The sequence below is a fragment of the Dipodomys merriami genome, unplaced genomic scaffold (genome assembly GCF_024711535.1).
Source record: "Dipodomys merriami isolate MVZ:Mamm:240054 unplaced genomic scaffold, mDipMer1.0.p SCAF_90, whole genome shotgun sequence".
In the NCBI taxonomy this organism is placed as follows: Eukaryota; Metazoa; Chordata; class Mammalia; order Rodentia; family Heteromyidae; genus Dipodomys; species Dipodomys merriami.
In genome coordinates this window covers 574,122-591,420 of record NW_027206513.1, presented here as the reverse complement: position 1 = coordinate 591,420, position 17,299 = coordinate 574,122, and positions in this window count along the sequence as shown.

Genomic DNA, 17,299 nt, shown 5'->3' with positions numbered 1-17,299 from the left:
TGGCATCATTTCAAGAAGCCTCCATTCTCAGTAAACCCTTTCTCTGTTGCCGAAGCCTCAGGCAGGTAAATGAACTGTGGTTGAGGCCATAGCCCTGTCCTGGCAACACTGGTCAGTCTCATTCTCTTGTGGACATGCAAACTGGGTCTCTGGTGCCAGGTGCTTGCCCACACCAGTGTGGCACCCACCTCATCCTTCCTGCCCAGAGTCCCTGCATGATAATGGCTCAATCCTACTAGTAAGCCTGGTTTGAAGGACATACCCACACCGCCATCCACCCTGCACTCCACCTTCTGCTCCTCTGCTCTTGCTGTTCCCTTCATGAATCCCAGTATGGCCCCCCTGGCTTCCCTCTGTCCCATCTTATAATCCCACAAGTCATTCCATGCCGGGCTCAGCTGCCACTCCAGACAAAAGAGGCTCTCAGCAATCATTACCTGGACGCTGGGTCTGAAAAGGGACCTGAGCATCCCAGGCTCAGCCCCGCAAGGCTTATCCTCACTCAGCTTGAGGCATTTGTTCCTTAGGGCAGAGGGGATGAGGGAAGAAACTGCCCAACAAGGAGCCAAGGTCAGAATGCCCAAGAGTTGCCCCAACCCACCTCCCTAGTGCAGATACCCAGTGCCCCCGCCCAGGACAGCACCCCTCTTTGATGCAGGAAAAATGCCAAGGTAACTTTCACACAATTCCATGGATCCAATAACAAGGTACAGCTAGTGTTTGACTGGCTTCTCATGGGCCTACACCCTTCTTCACTTACCAGGCTCCTCTGTTCAGGCCTCAGACCCCAGCCTAGAATTCTGGGCAAATTGTCCAGAATTTTCCGTTGCTAATGGACTTAGCTAGAGGAACCCCACACACACTACAGAAGCTGACCCCAACTGACTCCCCAGATCCTGGAGGCCAGATTAACCCTGACAAGAAGCCTGGCTATAGTGGTCCAGGCCCAGGCCCAGGGTTTTTTCCTGCTCCAGCAACTCCAGCCATTGGCTCATTTCATTGAAAATAAGAACCACATGGGCTGGGTGCTTGCTGGTGGCTCATGCCTATAATCCTAGCTACTCAGGAGGCTGAGATCTGAGGATCACAGTTAATAGCCAGCTGGGCAGAAAAGTCCATTAGACTCTTATCCCTAATAAACTACTCAGAAATAGCTGGACGTGGCACTGTGGCTCAAGCAGTATAGCATTAGTCTTGAGAAGAAAAAGAAGCTCAGGGACAGTGCCCAGGCCCTGAGTTCAAGCCCCAGGACTGGCACATACACAGAAAAAAAAAACACTTGGTACTGGCAATATCTCCAAAGCCCCAGGTTCATGGACCTACCTAGAACCAGCGCTCACCTCGTCATCACTTCCACATCCCTGAGGATTAGGAATTGCTTACAATTCCTTCCCTGTACATCAGTCCTGCCACTCTTAACAGCTGTGAGCAATGCCAAGGGCCAGAGCCCATCCAGTGGGGGAAGCACCCAAGGACAGCAGCAGCATTGCCAGCTCTTCCTCCTGCCCCTGCCAACCTCTAACCTTAGGTGAAAGTCTTCATTGGGAGAACCCCACTCCATGGAAGCAGGTAAGAGATTATGTCTACCTAGGACTCAGGCACTCAATCTCACAGGTGGCTATAAGATAACTGGATAGGCCAGCTCTTGTCTTCCAGGGGTGGGAACCCTTCTACATGTATTATTCTAACTAAATAATGTGAGATGATCTGAGACAGAGGATAGCCTGGTGTGGTCCAAGTATTTGGAAGGTGGAGGCAGGAAGATTGTGAGTTCACAAAATGTGTGTGTGTGGTGTGTGTGTGCTGAGTTTGCATATGGCCCCCAACACGCTTAGACTTAATACATTTTCCTTAATTTATTCAAACACTTCAAATACAATCCATACCAATAACTAACTCTTATACCTAATTCTACTAAGCGTGTCCACACCCAGGGAAGCTCAGGTGCGTGTCACTTGGTCCAGAGGTCGAGGGAGTCCACCGAGGGTGTCCTCAGGGCTGCTCTGAGTCGCTGAAGGCAGAAGTGGCTGGCTTGCCATGGCAGCTCCAGTCACCACACTGGGGAGGCCGTCTCGCTGGGCCTCTGCTGCCCGGGTTTTTGTATGTTTTAGGCTGGGCCTTTCATTTCTGGCCATGTCTGATTACCAGCGTTGCCTCGATGGCAGCTTTGCTTCTGGTCCCATCTGGCAATGGATGAGGGCAGAGCTGGCTTGCCTCTGGTTGAGTGTGGTTATCTGGTGGGCTAGTTACCTTGGTGATGGCTCTGTAGGCTCCCTGGATGTGTCCTTATCTCTGTCTTCCATAGCTCTAACTTCTAACTCCTAGTTTTATTTTATTGTTGTCAGTCGGGGGCCTGAACTCTGGGCCTGGGCGCTGTCCCTCAGCTCTTCAGCTCAAGGCTAGTGCTCTACCACTTGAGCCACAGCACCACTTTTGGCTTTTTTTTTCTGCTTATGTGGTGCTGAAGAATGGAACCCAGGGTCTCATGCATGTGAGGCAAGCACTCTACCACTGAGCCACCTTCCCAGCCCTAACTCCTAATTTTAAAGCTTAACACTTCATATTATTTCACAGCACACATACATAAAATATGTTCTTATTCAATAGCCTACCATGTCAATTTTCAATAACATTATGTCTGTATTCAATAACACACTATGTCAGTACACACTGTCAGTATTCAATAACACACACTATGTCAATATCCCATAATATTCACTACAATGTGTGTACATAGTATGTATACACACACAAACTCACAGAGCGAGAGAAGCTCATAAATGATACACCCACAGGCCCACTGTGGGGTGACTTCAAAGTGACGTGACAGACTGGTTTATGGCTAATGTGAGGTTGTGGCAGGAGGTTTCCCAAGCCAGTTAGGTGGTTTCAGAATTAGCCAGGCCCTGTCATCTCCTAACCAGACTATTACAATGATCCCCACCCCCAGGTGCTGAGCACTGGCTCTAGTCCCATCCAAACCCCAACATTACAGCCAAAATCTTTTTTCCAAGAATACAATCTGGCCTCTTTGGCTGCCTCTGGCAGCCAAAGCCTGATGTCATGCTTGTTTTTTGTTTTGTTTAGTTCTTTTTTGCCAGTCGTGGGGCCTGAACTCTGGGCCTGGGCGCTGTCCCTCAGCTCTTCAGCTCAAGGCTAGCGCTCTACCACTTGAGCCACAGCGCCACTTCTGGCTTTTTCTGTTTATGTGGTGCTGAGGAATCCAACCCAGAGCCTCATGCATGTAAGGCAAGCGTTCTACCACTGAGCCACCTTCCCAGCCCCATTTAGTTCTTTTTGGTGCCAGTATTAGGACTTAAACTCAGGTTGCTCCAGGCTGGTGCTCTACCGCTTGAGTCACAGTTCCACTTTCGGCTTTTTGGTGGTTGATTGGAAAGAAGAGTTTCATAAAATTTCCTGCCTGGGCTGGCTTCGAACCACAATCCTCTGATCTGAGACTCCTGAGTAGCTAGGATTGCAGGCGTGGGCCTCTGGAGCCTGGGTTATATCTTTTTCATCTTTTCTGGTTCATGGTCTGCAGCAAAGGCAAGCTCAGTTCCTCCCACTTCACTGTTCCCCAGTGCTCCCACCCACACATACCTACGACCTTTGCTTACCACAGCCCTTCTGTGGGCAGTGCACTCCTCAGAGACTCAGAGCACCCCACCACACACACACCCGTCTGGGGACCAAAGCCAATGTGGCCTCCTCCTCCAGGAACCCTGGACTCACTGTGAGGCCCTTAGGGGCTCACTCCCCCAGACTGAGCTACACACAGACCCCTCTGCTCCTCCCCCTCCAACACCTCCTCTGTCCTAGCCTTAGGGATCATCTTTGTCGTCATCAGTTCTCTTTTGCAGTTGAGGAATCTGTGGCCTACACAGGGGAAATGACTCATGTGGGGTGAAACCTGGGCTGGAGGCTTTGGAGCTGGCCGGGCAGAGGATAAATCTAGTTCAGGTGCCCCTGAGCCGCTTGCTTCCCTGATCTCTACCCCTTGGCAGAGTTTGTCTTCCCCTGGGCCAATCAGAATCTATCCCAAGAACCCCTGGGGTGCCCTGCTAACCACCATGGTTCCTGTCAGTGAAGGAACGGGTTAGAGAAGAGTCCCAGGAGCCCTCCCACCCCTCCATCCGGTGCTGAGGAGAGATAATTGTACTCAAAAGAAGGCTGCTGGCATCTAAACCACAAGAGGAATAAATGGGTGCAGCAGGTGGCCATATAGGTCTGGGGGCCACAGGGCAAGGCAGTATCCAAAAGCCCAGGAGTCCTGAAGTAGGGGATAGGCAGGGAATCAGGGGCAGCCCCGGCACAGTGAGTCTCGTGGGGGAAGAGGTGGGGAGGGGGAGGATGAAAGGCCCTGGCAAAGAGGCCCCAGTACCAAAGTCAGTAAAGGAAGTGGAAACTTCTCACACACCAACCTCAAAGCTCATGAGGGTGTCTTCCCCCTTCTCAGCCACCCAGGCTGGGAGGCCCCTCTAAGGATGGCAGGCAGCCTAGTGAGTCATAGGCCTCTAGTTTCAACTGTCTCCATGGGGAAGGGACCAGAGCAGGGCCACCTCACTCAGCTGCTCTGGGAATCAAATAACTCACCATCCCAGAAGGCATTGTGGAAACTATGAGGGCAAATAATTTAAATAATGAAAGAATAATAGACACGTGAGTTCAAGAAAGTGGGCTGCCCTCCCAGGACATGGGGCAGCCCCCACCTTTAGGGAAACCCTTAGAAAGAGCCTGTCATCCTATCCACAGTCATCAGGTCCTGCCCAGGAATAGGACTGCCTTGGATCCTTCTGCTGATTATTTCAATTCCTAACCCTGAGCTTTTCCTACTTGTGGGAAGAATTCAAAAACACAAACAAAAACAAATGTTGGGAGAGAAGCCCTCATAGTTGTCCACCTTCTGAGGGCTCTGTTGGTCTAATTGGACCTTCCTTGTAGCTCTCTGGGCTGTGTGTGTGTGTGTGTGTGTGTGTGTGCGCACGCGCACGTGTGCACACACACATGCGTGTGCACATCCTGAAGCTTGATGCTGAGGGCCTGGATGCTGTCCCTGAGCTTTTATGTCCAAGGCTAGCATTCTACCACTTGAGCCAGAACTCCACTGCTGGCTTTTTGGTGGTTAATTTGAGAGACTTATTCCTCATGACTAAAGGCTGCTTCTTCTACAGTTAACCTATGGCTCATGCCTATAATCCTAACGACTTAAGATCTGAGGATTGCAGGTCAAAGTCAGCTCAGGCAGGAAAAGTTCATGAAACTCTTATCTACAATTAGCTATCAAAAAAGCCAGAAGTGGAGGTATGGCTCAAGTGATGGAGTACCAGCTTTGAACACAAAAGCTCAGAATCAGGCACCCAGGCCCTGAGTTCAAGCTCAGGATAGCTTCCCACGTGGTGGGTGGAGGTGGGAGGGGGGAGGAAGTGGAGGGGAGGCTGCTTCTGTGGGCTCAGGTCCAGTAGGGCATGAGATAGGGGCATATAGCATTTATCCTAGCCCATCAGAACCATCTGTTCCTGACAAATCTATTTCAAGGCCAGCTGCCTGGCACATGCTCAGTAAAGTCTTGGTGGGCAGGTCAAGGAATAGGGCTAGAGACATCAGGAGAGACTTAGAGCTGGAGGGTCTAACTTCAGGGGTGGGGGTGGAACGTAGAAGGAGCCACCTGTCTGCCCTTCCTGCTTCACATCACAGAAGGCTGAACCAGTAGATTCCAGTTAGTTTGGAGCAAAGATAACTTCAAGGGCTAGAAACTGTGGAGGCCTGGACACGGAGGCTGAAGCTTCCCACTCTGTTCTGGCCTGGGCACTTCCTACTGTACAGGGACCCAGCCTAGGCCTGAGGTTATCCTGAGATTCAGTCATCCAGCCTGTGCTTCTGTAGCAACTTTTAGGTACCAGGCCCCTCCCCGTTCTCTGGGAATGCAGTGGCTAAGCTGTTGGCCTCCTCCCTTTCACAGACCATATTTCCTTCCTTCTCTGGGCCCTCAAGGCTGACCTGGGTGAAGACTCCCTCCCCCAGGCTCCCTCAGCCTCTGCTTCCTGGGGAGTCAGCCAGAGGCCCCTGCAGGCAAAGAAAAGAGAAAATGTGAAACTGCTGTGGCAACCAGGCTTGTGCAGTGGCTGTTTCCCTGGGATTCCAGCACCTCCAGGACAGCTACTGTCTTGACCCCCAGCTATCACAGGGTTCTGATAAATCCTCTTCCCTCCCCTCAGTCCTGAAGCCAACAAAATAGGAATGCTTTGTGTGGTACAGTACAGGAATTATGTCATAGCATTTTGCCACTCTTCCATCCAGAAGTGGGCCTAATTCTTCATGGTTTGTCAAGGCAAGTTACAAGAACAACTCCTTCACAACCCTTCTGAGACATGCTCATTTCCTGTGCTGTGTTCTCTCTCACTGCAAATTAAATCTGACTTGTTCAAATGCAGATGTATTCCCTGTGATCATTGGGTGAAGGATGTTATGTGACACTACTTCCAATCTTATTTCTAGCTCCTCTATACTCCCCTAACATCCAAATGAACTTTGCAAATGATATCTGCTTGAAACCTGCTTTTGCCCTTTTTTGGGGGGGTTGCTATAACAAAATACCTGAGACCTGATCATTTAAAAAGAATATACGTTATTTTGGCACATGGGGCTGGATACTGAGAATTTCAAGAGCATGGCACCAGTGAGGGCTTTATGTTGCTTTCACACATGGCAGAAATGAGAAGAGCAAGAAGGTATATAGAAAAGGAAGGTGGGGGCTGAACCCCTATGACAGCTAACCCTCCCCATAAGAGAGGCATCTATCTGTTCACAAGGGTCCCATCCCATGACCCAACACCTCCCATAAACTTTATCGCTCAATACTGCTGCACTAGGGAATTAAAGATTTCAACACATGGACTTTTGGAGACCACCCAAACCACAGCAAACCCCTTCAGTGGCACCCAGGGGGTAGGCAGACCATTGATCTGGAGGACAGAGCAGGGATTTAGGTTTAAATAGGGATGCAGGAGCCCAAGATTGCCATGGAGGCTTACTTCCAAAAATCTCCAGAAACCCTCGGGTCCTTCCATCCTGCAGCTCTGTCATGTATGGTCTCCATCTCCAAGGTCACCTCATAGTCCAAGCTGTCTGTTCTAGCTCCTGCTTTCCACATTGATATTCCAGTCAGCAGAAAGGGGAAAGGGGAACCTCCCTTTAAGAGCACTTCCAGGAAGGTATACCGTCACTTCCCTTTATACCCCAATGTCCAGAACACAGTCACCTGGCCACACCTAACTGTAAGGAAGGCTTTGTCATCCTGTGCCCAGCCAAATTCCAGTCTCCACCGTAGCAAACAAGCGGTCACATAATGCGAATGCTCATGAAGCTCACAGGAAAGCAGAAGTCCTTAGGACACTAGAAAAAAAAATAGAAGACTTAAGTCCAACAAACATCATGCTAAAGGATGAAGGTCTAGAGCGTTCTTGAAGGAGGAACAGGACTAGCAAGCCTGCCAGTGTTGGGGACACCCACCTTTCATGGGCTAAGAGAGATAGAGAAAAAGAATAAACCACCATTATTTGGAGATTATACAACTACCTAACATGCATTAAGACTCATGCGAGAAGTCAGAAAAGTAACCATATACAAAAATCATACTAAAATGTGTGTGTGTATATATATATGTATGTGTGTATATATATATGTATGTGTGTGTGTGTGTGTGTATATATATATATATATATATATATGCACATCTGAGGGAAGCTAGGAGAAGGTCACAGAATTGGAGAGAAGCAGGGGAAAATATACAACAGAGGGGCCCATCAGCTGCACTGGACAATGATGAAAATGAGCTAAGCAACTCAAGGGCAGCAATGGGATGGAGGGAATGAGAGGGAAAGAGGGAACAGCTTACACTAAGCAAAAGGAAAGAAATCTACATATCACCCAACACAGAAGAAATAGTTGTATTGTCAAAGCTTATAGGATTCACAAACGTTATAGACCAAGATAATGACAATTTGCCTTATGAAGGTTAAAATGTGTTTGTGACTTTAAGTATCACTATTCCACAATACTGTGAATTTGGTGAAATTTATGTAATCACTTAATAGAAAATTTTTGAAAAATCATACCAAAATGAATGCTTTTATACACACCAGAAAAATTGCAATGGAAAAACATTTTGATACAATAGTAATATAAACTAAAAGATAGTGAAGATAAGCCTAAAAAGAATGTGTGGGACCTATATTAAGACAGCATACAACGTAACTGCACACTACTACAGAGCTATATGAATAATTATATCATGTCCAACAACAGGAGTATTTGACCTTATAAAGATGTACATCCTATGGGACTTAACCTTTCAATATATAGCACCCCAGTCAAAACAGCAAGTGTTTGTTGGTTTGTTGTTTTATATTCTGAACTGGAGTTTAAACTCGAGACTTTGTGCGTGCTTTGCTTGCTTGTTCAGCTGGTGCTCCATCACTTGAGCAATGCCGCCAGCCCTGCTCTTTGCTAGTATTTTGGAGATGAAATCTTTCAGACTTTTCTTTTGGGCTGACTTTGAACCATGAAGCTTGTTTCTATTTACAGTTTTGAAGGTCACAGTCCATGATCAGTTGGCCTACTATGTTTGGGCCTGTGTGGGGAGCACATGGAGAAGCAAACCTACTAGTGTCATGGCCAGGAAGTGAAAGTGAGGAAGAAGAACAGGCTAGGGCCCCTTTAAGAGCATACCCTCAATGACCTGAAGACCACCTATTACACTCCACTCATAAAAGGCACTGCCATCTCCTAGTAGCACCACTCTGGGAAACAAACCTGTAACACATGACCCTGGTAGGAACATTTAAAAATATAACCTACAGGGGCTGGGAAGATGGCTCAGAGGTAGAGTGCTTGTCTCGCATACATGAGGCCCTGGGTTCGATTCCTTAGCACCACACAAGCAGAAAAAAGCCAGAAGTGGTGCTGTGGCTCAAGTGGTAGAGTGCCAGCCTTGAGCTGAAGAGCTGAGGGACAGCACCCAGGCCCAGAGTTCAGGCCCCAGGACTGACAAAATAAAATAAAAAAATAAATAATAAATAAATAATAAATATAAACTACAGCTGGATTGACAGGGATTGACAGGCTGGTTTTGATATCGTCTGAAAGAGAACATGAACAAAAAATAGCAAGGAAATGTTTGAAAGTAGATGACAAAGAGTGGGGAAATATGTCCCATTTGATATAAAAATAAATTCTAAAAGTCTAGTGACTTTTAAAGTGTAATTGTGGCATGGAAATAGACAAATGGACAATGAAACCAACTGGAAAGTACAAAAGCAGGCCAGGCTCTGGTGGCTCACTCCTATAATCCAAGCTACTCAGGAGGGTGAGATCTGAGGATCGCAGTTCAAAGCCATCCTGGGCAGGAAAGTCTGTGAGATTATTATCTCCAATTAACCACAGAAAACAATCTCCAATTAATCACCAGAAAACTGGAAATGGTGCTGGTGGCTCAAAGTGGTAGAGTGGTAGACTTAAGCAGAAAAGCTCAAGGCCCTGAGTTCAAGCCCTACCACCAAACAAAGAAGAAGAGGAGGAGGAGGAGGAAGAGGGAGGGAGGGGGAGGAAGAAAGTACAAAAACATAGTAACTGTTAAATATGGCATCTCAAATTTATATAGCATGAAGCCAGGTGTTCATGGCTCACAATCCTAGCTACTCAGAGTTTTTTTTATAATTCAAGATTGCTATCTGAGATTCAAATCAGCCTAGGCAAAAACAAAAATTCGGTGAAACACTTATTTTCAATTAACCAGCAAAAATCTGGAAGTAGACATGATAGAGTGCCATCCTTGAGTGAAAAAGCTAAGAGACAGTGCCCAGGCCTTGAGTTTAAGTCCCAGGACGTGCACCAATAAATGAATAAATTAGTTAAAGACAAAAGATTAAAAGTTGACATTTCATTCACGCATCTATCGTTCAACAATGAGGGTCAGGCCCTTTGGGTAGGTACTGGAAACCTTAGGGTAAACAAATGACAAAATCCCTGTTCTGGTGGTTAGATTCGAATGAGGTAGGAAGAGGCAAGCAATAAAGAAAAAACGAAACAGGTAAGTATGTCAGATGGAGGTTATGTGGGGGTAGGGGAGGATCAAACAAGAAAGGAGAAAAAGAGTAGGAAAAAACATATGTTCAAAATAATGTCATACATATGATGTCATGTCAATAAAAATAAACAAAAGGAAGTTCTTCATCCTTTAGAATGAAAGTGCTCTCGGAGGAAAAAGCATTGACTCACCAAGTAGTTGGTTGATGGTATATGGAGCCATGCTAAGCCCCTATGAGCAACCCCTCTGTTTTCAGTAGGAAGAAGTAAGTCTTTCCACAAAGTAAGACTTGGGGGAGAAGCCTACTAGAGGAAGAAGCATGGTGAGAAGAGGAGGAACAACAGGACAGGCTCTGAGCAGGCCAGAGATGTGGGCTCTGGCTAGAAAGGCACAGAGCATACCACAGTCCAGTGACCACTCAGTCCCCTGTTCTGGCTTCACCTGTTCTGTTTACACCCTGTTAACATACTGGTCCTCTGAGCCTCACCTTAGGCCTCATTTTCCTGCAGAAAGCCTTCCATATTACCCAAGCTGAATCAAGCGTAGGCTCACTTCTGGCCTCCACAGGCCTCATACCACATCCATGCAATACTGGACCTCCCTGAAATTGGGAAGTAGCAGTCAAGTAGCCTGCCCTGAGCTCAGGTCTGGCCAGGGCAGGCCTCCATCAATATTGGTGGATGGGCAACCTATGACCTACTAGCCCTGTTCCTCCATTTCCCATTTAGCCCTTGAGTACCAGCTATGAGGCTGAAATCTGAGGATCAAGGTTGCAAACCAGCCCAAGCAAGAAAGTCCATGAGATTCTTATCCCCAATTAACCAGCCCAAATAAAAAGCCCCAGAAGTAGAGCTCAAGCAGTGGAACATCAGCCTCAAGCAAAAAAGCCAAGGGACAGCACTCAGCTCAACCCCAGGACAAGCTCACGCACACGCAAAAGACTGAATTCCATCTCTCAGGCCACATCCTGTCCTCCTTTTCTCATCTCCACCCTAGCCAGGCAGAGGGGGTAGGGAGCCAGGGAGAGGGAGGAAGGCCTGTGGGCCGCAGGATATGACTCCCACGCAGCCCAGGGGCTTTTTCCATACTCAGAACACCTTGCTTCTCACAGCCCCCTCTTTGCTCACATCCTGTTTCCACACCTTTAACACGGCTGGGCCCCAAACCCTGAGCCCTCACCCTGCCTCCTGGGTTCCCACATGACCTTTCCTGGGACAGAGGGCAGGCCATGAGCCACTTGATTTTTGCTCCCTGGTAGCTTAAGAGATTGGCCCTGGAGTCTGCTCTCTTGAGGAGATAGTCTACAATGTGGTCACTTGGAGCGGCCCCTTTATAGGCCACAGCTAAGGTAGACGAGCATGGCAGTGGTCAGGTTCAAGGTCCATGATTCAGTGTTAACTCTCATGCCATGAGAGCTCAGGCAGGGCCTTAAGTGAACTGAGGCCTTCCTTGGCTACCCAGGGGAACCCCAAGGGCAGGCAGTATGAACCAGAAATCAGGGCACCCATAGGAAAAGGGTCCTGCTGTTAGCACCACAAGTCTGGCAAAACCTTACTGCCCCTCAGGCAGCAGAAGGGACCAACCCTATCTCCTTTTCCCTTTCTCCTTATTAACAGATTTGCCCAGCCCCTCTCAGAGATACAGGCCACTCTCCCAGGGCTAGTCCCCTGTCTTCCAGGGGGAGGCTTGGAAGCACAGCAGTGTGCCTCCTGCCGTGGGGCTGACTGGAGGTGATGTTGCCAGCCCTGCTCTCTGCCAGGTACGCAGCAGCCTGGCCTCCTCAGCTCTCTTGGCCTTGGGCAAAACCATGTGAGTAATTCTACCAGTGAAATGCTGGTTCTGAGCTGAGGGAATCAAATACATCAATGGGCTTTCAGGCTCAAACTCTTCATACTACATTAAAGGGAGGCTCTTGTATCCTCCAAGCAGATGTACAGGTGGACAGCCTTATCTGGAAGGCTCCACGCCTGCAATCCTACTCAGGAGGCTGAAACCAGGAGGATCATGTTCAACGCCAGCCTGAGCAGAGAAGTCCACAAGACTCTCTCTCCAATTAACCAGCAAACAGCTAGGTTGGAAGTGTAGCTCAATGATAGAGCACCAGCTATGAGTGGAAAAAGCCAAGTAAGAGTGAGAGGTCCCGAGTTCAAGTTCCAGAATTTGTTAAAAATAAGTGTACATGAGTCAGGCTAGTGAGCTAGTGGTTCACACCTGTAATCCTACTCAGGAGGCTGAGATCTGAGGATAGAGGTTCAAAGCCAGCCCAGGCAGGAAAGGCCGTGAAACTCTTTTTTTTTTTTTTAGTAAGCTTTTTATTATGAAAATACTGTACAGAGGGGTTACAATCACATGAGCAAGGTAATGAGTACATTTCTTATCAAGCATTGTTGCCTCCTCCTTTGTTTTTCCCCTACCATCCCTTCCCTCCCATCTCCACAACTACAGCCCTCCCCTAAATTGTAAAGTTTGTTTTTCAACATAGTGTCTTGTACATCTCGTTGTTGCAATGGGTCAACCTGTATCCCTATTTAAATAATTTGTTTTTTCCCTTCCCCTCCACAAATTATACCAACATCAAATACAGTGAAAACAGGAGGGAGAGACATACAAAGCAACAAAAAAATCACGTGGTACCTTATAAGTACATTAGAAATGATAGCAAGAAAGAAAAAACCATTTGTGTCCTTATCTTGGGGTGCATTTGAAACTCTTATGTCTAATTAACGACCAGAAAACTGGAAGTGGCACTGTGGCACAAGTGGTAGAGCGCTTGCCTCGAGCTCAAGAGCTCAGGGACAGCGCCCAGGCCCAGAGTTCAAGCCCCATGACAAACAACAACAAAAAAATGTACATGAAATGTTCAGAATGATATTATTCATAGTAGTAAAAATGGAAATAGAAATGCTCAATAACTAATACATAAAAATGTATTATATCTACGCAGTAAAATATTACTGATGAAAAAAGGAATAAAGTATTTACATATCCTACAACATAGATAAACCTTGAAAACATTAAGCTAGGAAGTGGCGTTGTGGCTCAAGTGATAAAGCGCTCACCTTGAGCAGAAGAGCTGAGAGACAGCACACAGGCCCAGAGTTCAAGCCCCACTACTGACAAAAAACAAATGAACAACAACAAAAAAAAAACACAAACATTAAGCTAATGGGTCCAGGGATTTCTGAAGTAATGAAGATGCTTTGGAATTCAATAATGGTGACAACAGAAAGAGAGCCTGGATAGGCAATCAGGGCAAAGGCCCCCTCCCAAAGAGGTTCTGCATCTCTCACAATGGCCTTAAACAGTGGCATGCACATGAAGACCCCAGGGTATCATATCACCATCATCATCTTGAATGTGTGCCCCTGGGCATTGTATGTCATAGCCCATGGCCCCATGGAAGACACGCCAGAGGTGTGGACCAGGATGGGCACTCAATCAGAGGGGATAAACATTGCATGGAGAGCTCGTGTAGGCTGAATGGAGCCTCTCATAGGGTCTGGGGAACTGGTATGGTCCATACGTTGTACAGTGATCCTGAGATACTTATTAACTCCTGAACAATATACCCTGGGCAGTACCCTCCCCTGGGAACCATCTGTCTAACAGAAGCTCTACTTATCATCTTCCTCAATGAATCTTTGCCAATTTACTTCTCCCTCAGTATCCATAGAATCATTCTTGAAACCACAGAGACAAAAGACCTGATCCAGGTGTTAAGTTTTTCAGCATCAATGCTAATGGTTGTGTAACATTATGCTTTTAAAAAAATTACTGAAGCTGAGTGCTGGTGGCTCACACCTGTAATCCCAGCTACTCAGTAGGGTGAGATCTCAAGATTACAGTTCAAAGCCAGCCCAGGCAGGAAAATCCATGAGATGCTCATCTCCACAAAACCACCAGAAAACCAGAAGTGGCACTGTGACTTGAAGTGGTAGAGTACTAGCCTTAAGCAAAAGAGCTTAGGGACAGTAACCAGGCCCTGAGTTCAAGTCCCATGACTGGCCAAAAAAAAAAAAAATCACTGAATATATACTTTAAAAATACAAGTTTGTCATACATAATATCTCAATTGTATTTGTTTACATATGTGTAACTATGCCAATATTGAAGCTTGAACTCAGTCTTGTATTCTTGCTTGGCTTTTTCACAAAGATAGCTCTCCACCACTTGAGCCAAGCCTCCACTTCCAGCTTTGTGTGTTTGTGAGTCCTATGGATTGAACTCAGGGCCTGGGTACTGTCCCTGACCTTTTATGCTCAAGGCTAGCACACTTTGAGCCACAGTTCTATTTCCAGCTTTTAGGTAGTTAATTGGAGATAAGGGTTTCACAGAATTTCTTGCCTGGACTGGCTCTGAACCAGAATCCTCTGATCTTAGCTTCCTGAATAGCTAGGATTACAGGCATGATCCACTCTGCCCATTCCCATTCCAGCTTTTTGGTGATTAATTGGAGACAGTCTCTCAAATTTATCTGCCAGGCCTGGCTCCAAACAATGATCCTCGGATCTCTGCCTCCTGAGTAGTTAGGATTATAATAATGAGCCACTATCACAGTCTGAAGCCAGCCCAGGCAGGAAAGTCCAGGAGACTCATCTCTAATAACCAGTTAAAAAAAAAAAAGGCCAGAAGTGGAGGGTTGACTCAAGTCATAGTGCTAGCCTTGGGAAAAAATGCTCAGGGACAACATCTAGGGCACACACAGAGAGAGAGAGAGAGAGAGAGAGAGAGAGAGAGAGAGAGAGAGAGAGAGAGAGAGAGAGAGAGAGAGAGAGAGAGAGAGAAGAGAAGAGAGGGAGAGAGGGAGAAAGATTTAGAGAGGGAGAGAGGGAGAAAGATTTAGAGAGGGAGGGAGGGAGGGAGGACTGTGTATCTCACAAAGCTGGGAGAACCAAAGAACACATGATAGGTAGTAGAAGAGTCCTGGTTAGAAGCCCTCCACATCCCTCAGTTGGCTCTAAGCATTGCCATCTGTCTAGACCACCTCTACAGGTGGGATTTTTATACCTGCTGCCTCTGAAGAGTGAGGATTCCAGCTAGTCAGGAGGGTGGAGTTGAATTTGTGACAAAAACATAAACTCAAACAAATGAAAGCTAAGGTCTCATTCTAGGATAATGAAAAGTTGCACAACAAAGTAGTCATATAGTCTGTCTTGTCTGTAACATTTCCATAGTACTAACAATGCAAATGCTAAGAGTGGCCAATTAGCTGTAACTAACTACTCTGGGAGGATGAGTGAGTAGGAGGGTATGGGGAAGATGAAGTAAGAGGGTGATCTAGAGTTGTGCCTCTGTCTATAAGTGCACTGCTTTTTATTTCTATTTTTTAATGCCAGTTTTGGGGCTTGAACTCAGACCTTGAACTTCTTTTTGCTCAAGGCTAGTGCTCTACCACTTGAGCCACAGAGCCACTTCTGGCTTTTTCTGAGTAATTCACTGGAGATCACAGACTTTCCTGCCCAATCCTCAGATCTCAGCTTCCTCAGTAGCTAGGATTAAAGTATGAAACAACAGTACTCTGCCTTTATAAATCACTTAATTATCATTGTGGGAAACAAAGGATATGAAGGCAATGATCCAAAGGAGGTCAAGAGAACTCTCAAGGATGAACCAGCACAACACAGGCTTAAGTATGCTGGAGGCTGCTTATTAGTGGGAAAAGGTGGTTCCACTGTATTCTCACCCATGAAACTGAGGCTCCATTGGTCCCAGTTGCTGAGCTGGTCAGGTCTCCCAGTTCATCATCATTTCTTTTGAAAGTCATCAGACTCAGAAAGAAAACCCTTGCTGTCGCCTCAACTTGTCTTCTTTGAGGCACTACACCACAGCAAGCAAGCATGAATCAAAAATGAATGGCCATTGGGAACAACCGGCTTTGCCCTTTAGCCACCAGCTCCAGTGGATCAAAGGCAGACCCACCCTCCTAGATGGGAAATTCAACCAGCTTCCAGGAGGAGACAGAAGAGAGCAGCAAACCAAAGTTTGTGACTAGCTCTCTTTGGTCACCTGTCTCCCTTCCCCATGAGCATACCTTAATCACCTTGAGGAACTCTGTAAATCTCCTAGTGGCCCCTAAGTACAAACCCTTCTTGCCACTAACCAATTCTACACACCCACACAGGCTGTGGTCGTCTGACCCACTTCCTGTCATTTATTCATAGAACTTGATGCAAATCAAAAATTTGAGGGATGGTGGTATCAAAGAGATTCTGATTTTTATGAGCTTACAGCAGGCAGGGAAGAGACAAGGTTCCCAGCAGGTGACACATTTCTGCCCCCTGCTGCTCTACATTGGAGCTACAGGACAGATAACTAGGCTAAGAAGTCTTCTTGGACCCTTGGTCCAGAGCAGCAATCTCCAGACATTTATTTTGAAGAGTCATTGTTTTTTTGTTTTTTTTTTCTTTTTAAGCTAGGACTAGACTATTTAGTCCTTATTAGCCGCATTATTAGCTACTTGCAGTACTGGGTATCAAACCCAGGGTTCTAGCACATTCTTTGCACATTTCTCAATGTTATAGGTTGAACTGTGTTTCCTGCCAAAATTCACTTTGGACATCTTATTCCAGTATCTCAGAATGTGACCTTATCTAGAGTATGGGTGCATATATATATATATATATATATATATATGTATATGTATATACATATATATTAATTTTTTTGGTCAGTCGTGGGGCTTGAACTCTGGTCCTGAGCACTGTCCCTGAGCTCTTCAGCTCAAGGCTAGCACTCTACCACTTGAACCACCGTACCACTTCCGGTTTTCTGGTGGTTTATTGAAGATAAGAGTCTCATGGACTTTCCTGCCCAGGCTGGCTTTGACCTGAGATCCTCAGATCTCAGCCTCCAGAATAGCTAGGATTACAGGCATGAACCACTAGCACCTGGCCAGATATAATTAAAATGAATCTTACTGGAGCAGTGAGGCCTAACACAGTAAAACCAATGTCTTTATAAAAAGGGTAAATTTGAACAAGGCACACACCCAGACAACATGAAGGCAGAGACTAAGGCACCCACAGCACCAAAGTGCCAAATATTGGCAGCACAAACCTGGAGCTAGGAGAACCAACCTTGACCACTCCAAAACTGTGAGACATTATCTTTATGCCACTTCATCTCAGTGCTTTGTTAGCTGATTATCGAAACAACATACCCCATACCTACGGTGCTCTTTTGGGGTAGTTGGGAGTGTTTCCAGCATGTAAATTA